Here is a 10,604-nt window from a genome sequence, read left to right as displayed (position 1 = left end):
CCAACAAAATAAACTAAACAATATCCATAAGGTGAACCCAACCATGTCAATAATCCAAAAACCTGTATTCACAAATCTGTAGTCAACTGTGACTGTCAGTAATCAACTATCGAACTCTGCAATCAATGGGAAAAAAACTTTTCTCAACTAAAAAATTCAACCTTTAGGTTGCAGTTGCAGGGAATATGTGTTATGCATGCATCTGAAATAATTCGATCTAAATTTCTCCATGACATGCCTGCACCTGTAGTTGAAATTTCTCTATGGCATGCTTGCAAATGAGACCTAAAACCCTAAAAATAGAGATGCGATCTTTAGACCCTGCAATTTTGAACTTGTGCCAAACAATCTCATGATCATGTCCAAATGAGGTGAAGGTCACTTTTATTTATAGCCTTCCAAGGGTGCCCAATTTGTTCTAAGGTTGACCTGATTAAATATGCACATGTGGGTTTTAATTCAAAAATACACTTTCCCTTGTCCAAATTGAGCACTTCAATAGTCAAATTTGGTCCTGTCGAAAAGAGGAATCTCATCCAATGGTTGGAATTTGTCACTGAGTTTCCAAATTAACACTCCCTCTCATCTAGGAAGAAATTCCAACTACATCATGTAATCATCACAAGAATCATGTCATCAAATCATATCCAATCTCAAGTATCTCAACATCAAATGTCATCATTGTTCATCTCTTTTCATCTCTTGCTTATTCGTACTTATCTCTTGATTTTCCCTTCTCATATGATAAGCATTCTTAAATCTAAAAGAAGAATAATTTGGCATCAAAGGGGGCCCTAAGCTACCACCCTCTATCAATTAGGGAGTCACTGCTACCACCCCGAATCACTGCTAGTGAGGAGCCCAATGCTATCACCTGGGAAACATCAGAGAGATAATCATCAGGGAGAAAATCTCAAATCAGAACCACATTGGGGAGATTAATCTCAAATTGGAATCTCATGGGGGAGAAAAACATCTCCAACCCCATATCAAGCAATAGGTGATATAGGGGAGCACATCTCAACCCATCCTATTGCCCACTAATCTTCAAAACAATGATCCTCAAGAGTCATGTGGTAGAACACCTGCATCATAATTCGAGCTTGGGTGAGATACCTGAATTACCAAAGACAATAATCACACACCCCAAGCCTCCTCAAACCATTGGCTAGATGGGGAGGGATAATACCAACAAACCCAACTTTTGGGTATGATGCCAAGTAGGGTATACTCTGCATAGGCCAAGCTAGGTGGAGATACCCAACTTGTCAAGATAGACAAGGATCACACACACCTAATGGGTAATAGATAAGGGAGAAACATCTACGACCCTATTGTCCAGAGATCCCTCAACCCAAGGAGCCATTCATCTGAATTCCTCACCTTGGGAGATTAGATAAGGGGGAAGAGCTAGCTCAATGTTCTTGATAAATCCTTCTCTTTATAGATTAAAAAACATATCAGTATTCTCATATTTGGTATCATATCACAATAGAAACATCTCTTGTTCATGCAGGACATCAAATCAAATATTAGATCAAAAAATATATATATCACAAAAAGGATACATTATACATCCTCTCTTTTATGGAGGCAACAACCACAAGCCTCATCTTGTTTCGTATAATTTCACAGTCTCAATATATGAGGATATATCAATCGCAACTACATAAAATATTCTTTGTCAATCAGATCACACTATTTTTTTATCAAAATGTATCCCTGTCATATCCTGAACCTACTCAAAATATCTCTCCGAAGAGCTTCTTCAACTTGCCTAATAACTAGTTATGACAACAACATCATATTCAACCTCGGTTGTTCTTAAAGCTACAAACTTCTCATTAAAAATATCATGGCATACATCATACTAAGGTAGCACTAAATGTGCTCATATCATCAATAAGGATCCCAAACAACATCATTATATCCATGCAGTCACATATCACAAGAACTCAGAGCAAAAATCGATCATCCCATGCAAATATCTCAAAGTGTGCTCGACGACAAATCAATGTGTACTCAAGTTTTTCTAAGACATATATATACTGATAGGTGTTCACACCGAACATCAATGCTTTAATCAACTAGAAGTTACCAAGTCAATTTCAACAATATCTCTTCATAACTTCTTGAAATTTAATCGGAGTGTTCAAGGATTCACATTTCTGCTTTCTTTGATAACTTCATAATATAAAAAAAGAAATCCAGTCTTCATAACATAATCCATCATGCCATGATTCTTCATTTCAAATTTCAGAGGACATATCCCTATTAATTTGATCATGAAAGGCTCATTAACTCTCAATAATAGGTCATAAATATATAAAACCAAAATCAAAGTAATACCTCAAACCATTTTTGAAGTAGAGGTTTAGATTGGCACATATTCCTAGCTTCACCATATAATTGTCAATGCGAACATACCAGGCTCGAGAAACTTGCTTCATACAATGCTTTCTGCAAACATAACACTTGACCAAACCATTATGCTCAGCCTTACATAAATCAATATTGTGTAATCAAATCAACCAAATCAACTTATGAATCCTTAGATGACAGATCAAAACTAATATCAAAATCATAAAATTTTCTGCCAATATCACTGTAATAAACTCTTCAGTATAAGTGTCAAGTACAACATACATCCAAATACCAAGTTACAATGCCTTTGTATTTACCAGGCATTGTCTAATACATCCTTATGATCATAGCATGAATCATTTATGCAATATGAATGGATACTTCTGGGACAAGTCATATAAGTTTTATGCATATACCAAGAATGAGTCATACAACTTCCACCCATTCATTGTGAGATTACTGCATACTGAATTACAATTGTTTACACTTCAACCATTTTTGCAAAGACAATGAGGTCAATACAAAATCATTATTGAATACCCATATTAGTCATTGAAAGATACTATGCTCACATAGTATTGTAATCAAGGGAAATCATTAGATATCAAGTCAAATCAGTAAACATCAAGTCAAAACCCAAATTTGTTATCATAGTGAGTTCAATCAGTCTATAACCCAAAACATATATAAGCATCAAGTCAAAGTTCTAAAGCATCTCTATGAATTATTAAGAATTATGTCAAAACTCCAAGAATTACTCATCTATACCAATCATCCAAATTGTGTAAAAATATTGCAACTGTTATCAAATATTGTCATAAACTAGCTTCAATGGTTAAATCATAATAACATATTGATATGCATATTTCAGTCACCTGCAAACAAAATTTTAGTCAACACATTCACATTCTCTTTAATAATTCAAATATTCAAACTTCCCTACTCATAAGACATTATATTATCTCCATGTTTGTAGGACTTTCATACTCCAGGTGCACTTCTAATTTTGTGACCTGCAGGCATAACCACACCCATAGGATTTCTTCCGTGTGGTTGAGAGGCCACAACCTGACCCTTAAGCTTGCTTCCATGCGGCTAGGGCCTAGGCTAAGGGAAACCCTCTCTTCTTAGACCAGAAATTGTTGCATACCAACAATATCATACATTTGTTTATCTATGTCCAGAAAATACACTTCAACAACAAAGAATCTTCCATATATTTAATGCAAATGATAATAGGTGTAGGTATCTTATGAATATTCTCCCTCTTAATGAGAAACCACTTTATACTTCATCATGATTAACCTGTCTATAATATTTTCATGAATCAACAGATTTGTTAGATCATGAAATCAAACTATATGAAGTTCTAAAACATATATCCATCATGGTCATAACATGTTAAAATAAGTTATTTCATCATATCATATGAACATAGCATCAAATTTTCATCGAGAGATAGAGTCATGTGATTAGGGCAGCTGACAGGTTTATCATCATACTTCAAAGATCATAATTACTACATCACTTATTTATGATATTATTCAATCATCAAGACAGGGCATCCAAATTTATCACATTATTTAATTCACTAATCTTATCAAAACAAGGTCAACAAGAATTTCCTGAGCAACAATATTATTGTTATACTTCTATCATCATGGTTATCACGCTTGTCACAAGCATTAACAACAGTATCAAGTCACCACATCAAAAACAATGTATCTACATTGCTTCATAAGATCTAGAAATTAATCATGTAAGATACTTTTCCAAGTATACTAGTATATCAAAAATCAATGTTTCTAAGTAGCTTTCCCATGACTTAATAGAATGTAAGATACTTGTTCAATACCAAGTGTATTGTCTCATCATAAGTACCATGAATCAAGCTTTCATATGCAAGAGCCATTTGTGAAGGTTACATTCCCATCATACCTTAGTGCTTACCTTGTCATCCTATGTTGTAGCTATAATCTTGAAATAAAGCACCATATATACCTTGAGTATTCAAATACCTATGCACCTTCTTATTTTACATATGCAGTTGCAGCACTTTGTCAAATTTTCATCAAAAATCTCTTTTCCTTTTCTAGCACTAGTTCTTCTCTTCCCGCACTAGTCATGATCCTCAAGAAGGATCAACGTATCGCAACTTATCAAGAGGTTAGAAGGATCCAAATACTAAAATATACATGTAGGAAGTATAAATAATAATCAAAACAATAATCATATCAATAAGTATAAACAAAAGTAAAGACATAAAGGAGCACCATAAATCGAAAAGTACTTATCTTCAATTAGAGGTGATCATCTCCCTCTTGAATCAGCCTTCAAGAGACATCATTGTCCAATGTCAATATAACATTTTTGCCTTCAATATTTCAACCAACGTTATCAACAACCAGGCCTAATAGAGACTATCCCATCTAAGGCTTCATCAAATCTGTCACAAGTGCTTGAAAATCTTCAAATTGATCATGCTAGGGTTTCTAAAGTGAATATCACCAATATTTGTCATAATAAATGGTTTCTTTCAAACCCTAATCTCATGAAACATAGTTACTGATAAAAAGGGAACTATTACCTTAAAACAGATACTCTAGCCCAAAAACCCCAACAAAACATGAAAAAACAATCCAAAAACAAAAAATTGTTGATTCTATATCACCACTTCTTTTTTTTCGGAGTAAATTTTCAATATTTCTTAAAAATAACAGTAAAAGCAATAAAAGCCATTTTGTTTGGTGCAAAAAACACCTTGAAATTGAAAAGTGTTGATGCTATATATTTTTTATTTATTTTTTTATTTATTTATTTATTTATTTTTATTTTTTTTGTTATTATTATTTTTTTTGGGTAAATTTTCAACATTTTTTTAGCAATGGCATTAAATATCAAGACTCAGAAAAACCTTAAAATTGCAACAATTTTCAAGCATGCCATTAAAGATAAAATATCGTGTCTCTAAAAAGCCTTAAAATTCAAACAATTTTTAGTTGTGACATTAAATGTAAAATACTTATAATTGTTTTTTACCATAGCATTAAAGATAAAATATCGTGACTTAGAAAAACCTTAAAATTTTGACAATTCTTCAACCATGGAATTAAAACCAAATATCATGACTGCAAAAAACCTTAAGTTTTCAATATATTTCAACCATGGCATTATGGAAAAATTATATGACTAAAAAATCTTTAAAAATGAACACTTTATTAAAAGAGTCATTATACCAAGAGTAATTTCTTTTTTAAATGCTAAAATTATAGTTATTTTAAAATCTTAACCTAAGACAACTTGACACATTACAACAAAAATTTAAAAATCAGCCATGAAATTAATACGATGTGGGGCAAACTTGTCCATTATAACGATAACTTTAAAATCAACTATGAAATTGACACATAATGAGGTCGGGTTGCTAGTTGATGATCAACACGAAACCTACAAAAAAATAAAATAAAATAAAATGATAGATAAGTAGATAAATAAATAAAAGTGAAAAATACAAAACAAAACAAAAATTAAAAGATTGAAAAGAATTAAAAGTAAAACAAAAAGTTAAAAAATAACAACTAATAAATAAAAGAATATATTAAAACATAAAAAAATTAATATAAAATATCTTTCAGAGAAATCATAAAGTATTTTTCAGAGTCGACATGCTTGGAACCACTTACTATAATTCCTCATCGGGACTATATATATATAACAAAAAAAATCATAAAATAAAATAAAAAAACAAAATTAACCCAAAAAGATAAAAATAATGATGATGATGATGGTTAATGTCTACTGAGACCAAAATTTGGTCTATCGGACCTAAAGAAACGAAATATTTAGTTTGATTTAAGATTTTATTCCTATGCTCAAAAAGCTTGGAGAGAAGCCTCTTAAGCTCACTATAATTTTGACATCATAAAAGGTTAGGAAGGTCAGTATTGCAACAAAGATTATCAAACTGAGATCTAATGTGGTTGTACGTGGGGCACTCTAAGAGGAAGTGATTTTCATCCTCGATGTTCATATTCTCACAGAGATGGCAGATCCTTTCCATCCATGAAGTTTTAGGAATTGCCTAACGACCTATTTCACTATGGAGCTTATGAGAGTTCATTCTAATCTTGACTATATTAATTTTCTTCTTTGAGCTAGTTAAAAAAGAGAGATACTTTTTATCTTCTAGGGTGGGATTGATGACCTCCTTATAATATCTTAATTTTCTTTTAGCTGCTAGATCTTTCTCACACCACATTTTTTCTTTGAACTTAGAAGTAACAATATTTTTAATGTTATTAATTTTTTGCAATGCAACATTCTCGTCGATCTCCCAATGGTCTAACCAGGCCCTGGTGTCTTTATACCAACCTCATTTGAACCTTAGGTGGCTTGGATGGAATTTAAAGCTAGCTTAGGAAGTCTATGGCCTCCTATGTTATTGATTTTATGCTTGTACAACAGAAGCCTAGTCATAGCTAGGCTCTCGATAGGGGAAAGACCCACTTCTATAAGGAGAATAGGATAGGGTGTATTACTTTTAATTTTGAGGTTATACATTATAAAATGCTTCTGGATTTGCTCAATGTTTCTCCAAGATTCTCTAGAGATGATGCAACCCCAAACCTCACATCCATATAAGATAACATGAGTGACTAAAGTTTCAAAGAGGAACTTCTTTCTATCCCACATTACGAGGTTTTCCATTTTACAATTATTTTCATGACCAAAATAATCTTTCCACCCCCAATTAATCCTTTTATCAATGCTATAGTTAAAGTTGAGCTTGTGATGAATATCAATTCCTAGGTACTTGTAAGAAGACACTTCCTCCAAGTTACTATTGTCATACATAAAATTAGCGTAAGTGTCCTTCTTGGATTTGATCATCATAACTTTTGTTTTTTCAGTGTTAACAGTCATACACATGGTAGAGCATAAATCTTTAAGAAGTCTACGTTTCTTATCAATATCAGATGGGCACCTTGCGAGAAGAACAATATCATCAACATAGAGAAGAAGGATGATGACTATCCCAGCTAAGATCGTGTCAGCACATCTTGCTTCCTCTAAACGACCTTCCAGCTTGTCGATGTAAATGCCGAATCGGGTAGGGGAGAGGGGGAAACCTTGTTTAACTCCGATATTACACTTAATATCTTTTGACCACCCCTCATTGCTCTTTAACTTGGAAATTACATTCTTGAATAACCTTCTAGCGGCATCTCTCAACTCGAAAGGAACCTTTAGCTCTTCTAATCTATTCCATAGGTTTTTTCTAGGAACCGCATCGAAAGCCTTTTTAAAGTCCACAAAGCAACAAAAGAGATTGGATTTATCATTACACCATTCCTCCACAATGATCCTAAGCGTAATGAGGTGGTCCGTTGTTGAGTGTTGCCTTCTAAAATCCACTTGGCATTTATCCCACTTACCTTCACTTTCAAGCCATATGCTCAACTTCTTTTCCAAAATAATACCATATAACTTGGCTAAGAGAGGGTTGATTATAATTTTCTGATAATTAGAGGGGTTATTTATATCCCCAATTTTAAAATAGGGACAATGAGGCTCTGATTCCATGGTTTAGGGAACCCTTGATTAACTGCTCGATTGAAAAGCTTGTGGATGTGAGGGATGAGGACCGGACCATCAATTTTTAAGATTTCCGTCTGGTAACCTTCAATGTCCTTAGCTTTCCCATTTTCCAGGCATTTAACACCAAAATCAATGCCTTCTAATGAGAAAAATTCTTTCGTTGTGAACAGGGTTCAAAGTTATCCATGACATTTGGATATTCATATTTTTTAAGATAGGAATTCTAGTCATGTAAAGAAATTTTATTATTATCTTTAGTTTTCCTAGTTAGAATTTGCCTCTATAATTTCTTAGGAGCTACCTTAGAGAGGTGTAAGAGATTCTCTTGTCTTTTACGAATATACTGCCCTTTTTTCCTTTTAGTTAGGGCTTTGTATATTTTTATCTTTCCAATTTTAAGAGATTCATCAACAGCTTCCTTAATTGCTCTCCTCACACTTTTACAATCTTTGTCATACCATTGGTTGGTTTTGCTATTTCTTTTATTACTTGAAACTTCAATTGAGAACTTGTTAATAGAATATGAGAGGGTTGTAGTAAAATTATGATAGAGGTCTTCTATGTTGTCTATATACTAGATAAAGGAAGCAAATTAGTTTTTAATTCATTTAGAAAGAGATCATTAATATTTCTAACAAAAATTAAGTTCTTTTGGCTATAAGGATTATCTTCTATGGGATCTCTATGCATGACAAAATTGAGAGTTATAAGTAAAGGCCTATCATTAGAGTCAAGCTCGTGGTCGTTTAATATGTCAAAATTTATTATTTCATTGTATAAAGGGAGATCAGAAATAACATAGTCTACCACACTGCTACCAAGCCCATGGATGCAGGTCATCTGTCTAGAATTGTGCCACTTCTTTAGACCATTGCAAATTATGAGATCTTGAGCACTATAGAGCTTGACTAGCTCTGACCCAAACAAATTCTCCCCGAGGTCTTCAGAGCTTCTTTTGTACCGGCTAGCCAGAGTAACATCTTTGTCTAACCAAAAGAGGATTAGGGTTGGAATGATTTCTTAGAAGAATAGCTTGGTTTCTTGAAGTTCGAGCATTAAAGTCACCCATTAAAAGGATATTACCTTCATTCCTTAGGCTATAAATATCATTCTCTAAACAATTGTAAGGACTGCTTTTATCTAGATTATTTTTCTTATAGAAGTTAGAATTGATTGGGGGGGAATAATAGATTGCTATGTTGGTATTTTTATCATTAATTTCAGTAGTCTCTATCCAACTATATTGGTTGTAAGGGTCGTTTTTATAAATCCTAGCATGGGGGAAGATGTTCTTCTTAATGTAACAAGCGATACCCCCAATGCCTCTATGGGAGGATCGCGTGTTCCAGGTAGACCATAGTGCAAAGCCATTTATGTTAGGGACCTTAGATTCTTCATTCTCCCAAGTTTCAACAAGCAATAAAACATCAACATCATTCGAGATCCAACTTAGCTTGGGGCCGTTGTTCCATGGAAAGTCTCGACAGTTCCAAGAAAGAATCCGAAGCATGTTGAATTGCTATTTATTACTATCTTTTTGGTTTCTATCTCGAATAATAGCTTTTCTATTTCTGATTATTGCCCATTTTCCTTCCTTCCTAGCTTCTTTTACCTTTTGAACCTCCTTTCTTAATTCTGCTTGATCTTCTGGAATGATATCTTCATTTATAAATATTCCCGTTCCTTTTAGAGTTGAGGTTTTACTAAGTTTGTCATACTTATGGTCAGTACATGTCACCTTTATTCAGATCAACCTTCCTTTATTCTTAATTAGTTTCCCCAACCTTGTTGCTTTTGTGAGACACGTTGTTTCACTTTTTAATCTATGATGTAATTCTATTTGGGCTATGGCTAAAGTATTCTCGTCTACCTCCTCTTTCAAACCGAAGATTATAAGGTTCAAGGCCCTTTTGTTACGCTCATGGTCTAATTCTATAAATTTTTCATCTCATCTTTAATTGGTTTGATATCTAATTTACCTGCCACACTATTTAGGGTGAGGCAGCTATTAACGTTTTTTTCTAGTTCTTTAATCATGTCCTTCATTTTAAGACTCTCTAAAGTATCAACATCTCCTTTTTGGGATGGTTGGTTCATATCTTGGTTTTGTTTTTCTATAACCTACAACCTAGTCTCCATTGCCACCATTTTATTCTCCAATAGTTCTATTTTATTTTCTATTTGTTTTTGGATCTTGGCTTCAAGAGATGTGAATTTATTTTCCAGCATGGCTTCTAACTCTATTTGTAGCTTGAATTCTCTTTCTTCTCTACATTTCTCTAAAAACTCTATATACTCATAAAGGCTTTGTAGAGTAACTGTGTTAGGTCTACCTTTGGTAATCTTTGGTAGTTGTGGTGAATTATTCATACTTGAAAATATATGAGCAGATATGTATTAGAAAAAGATAAGGAATGTTTGCACCTAATATCAGCAAATGAGGCCATAGATCGGACGTGCCCCGGATTGGATTGAACACAGCCCGTAGACCGGATTGGATCTGAAAAGATGAGTGGCTGAGACTTCAAAGATTGGAAAAGTATTTGGAAAAATCACACCGCAGACCCAATTCACAGACCCGACACAAGATTTTTTATAAAACCAGTTTTCGAACCATAGAGATGATTGAACCATAGGCCCGA

The sequence above is a fragment of the Pinus tabuliformis genome, chromosome 1_2, assembly GCF_031772625.1.
Source record: "Pinus tabuliformis cultivar Carrire ecotype Pingquan chromosome 1_2, CPIR1, whole genome shotgun sequence".
Lineage (NCBI taxonomy): Eukaryota > Viridiplantae > Streptophyta > Pinopsida > Pinales > Pinaceae > Pinus > Pinus tabuliformis.
This window is presented reverse-complemented; position numbering follows the sequence as displayed.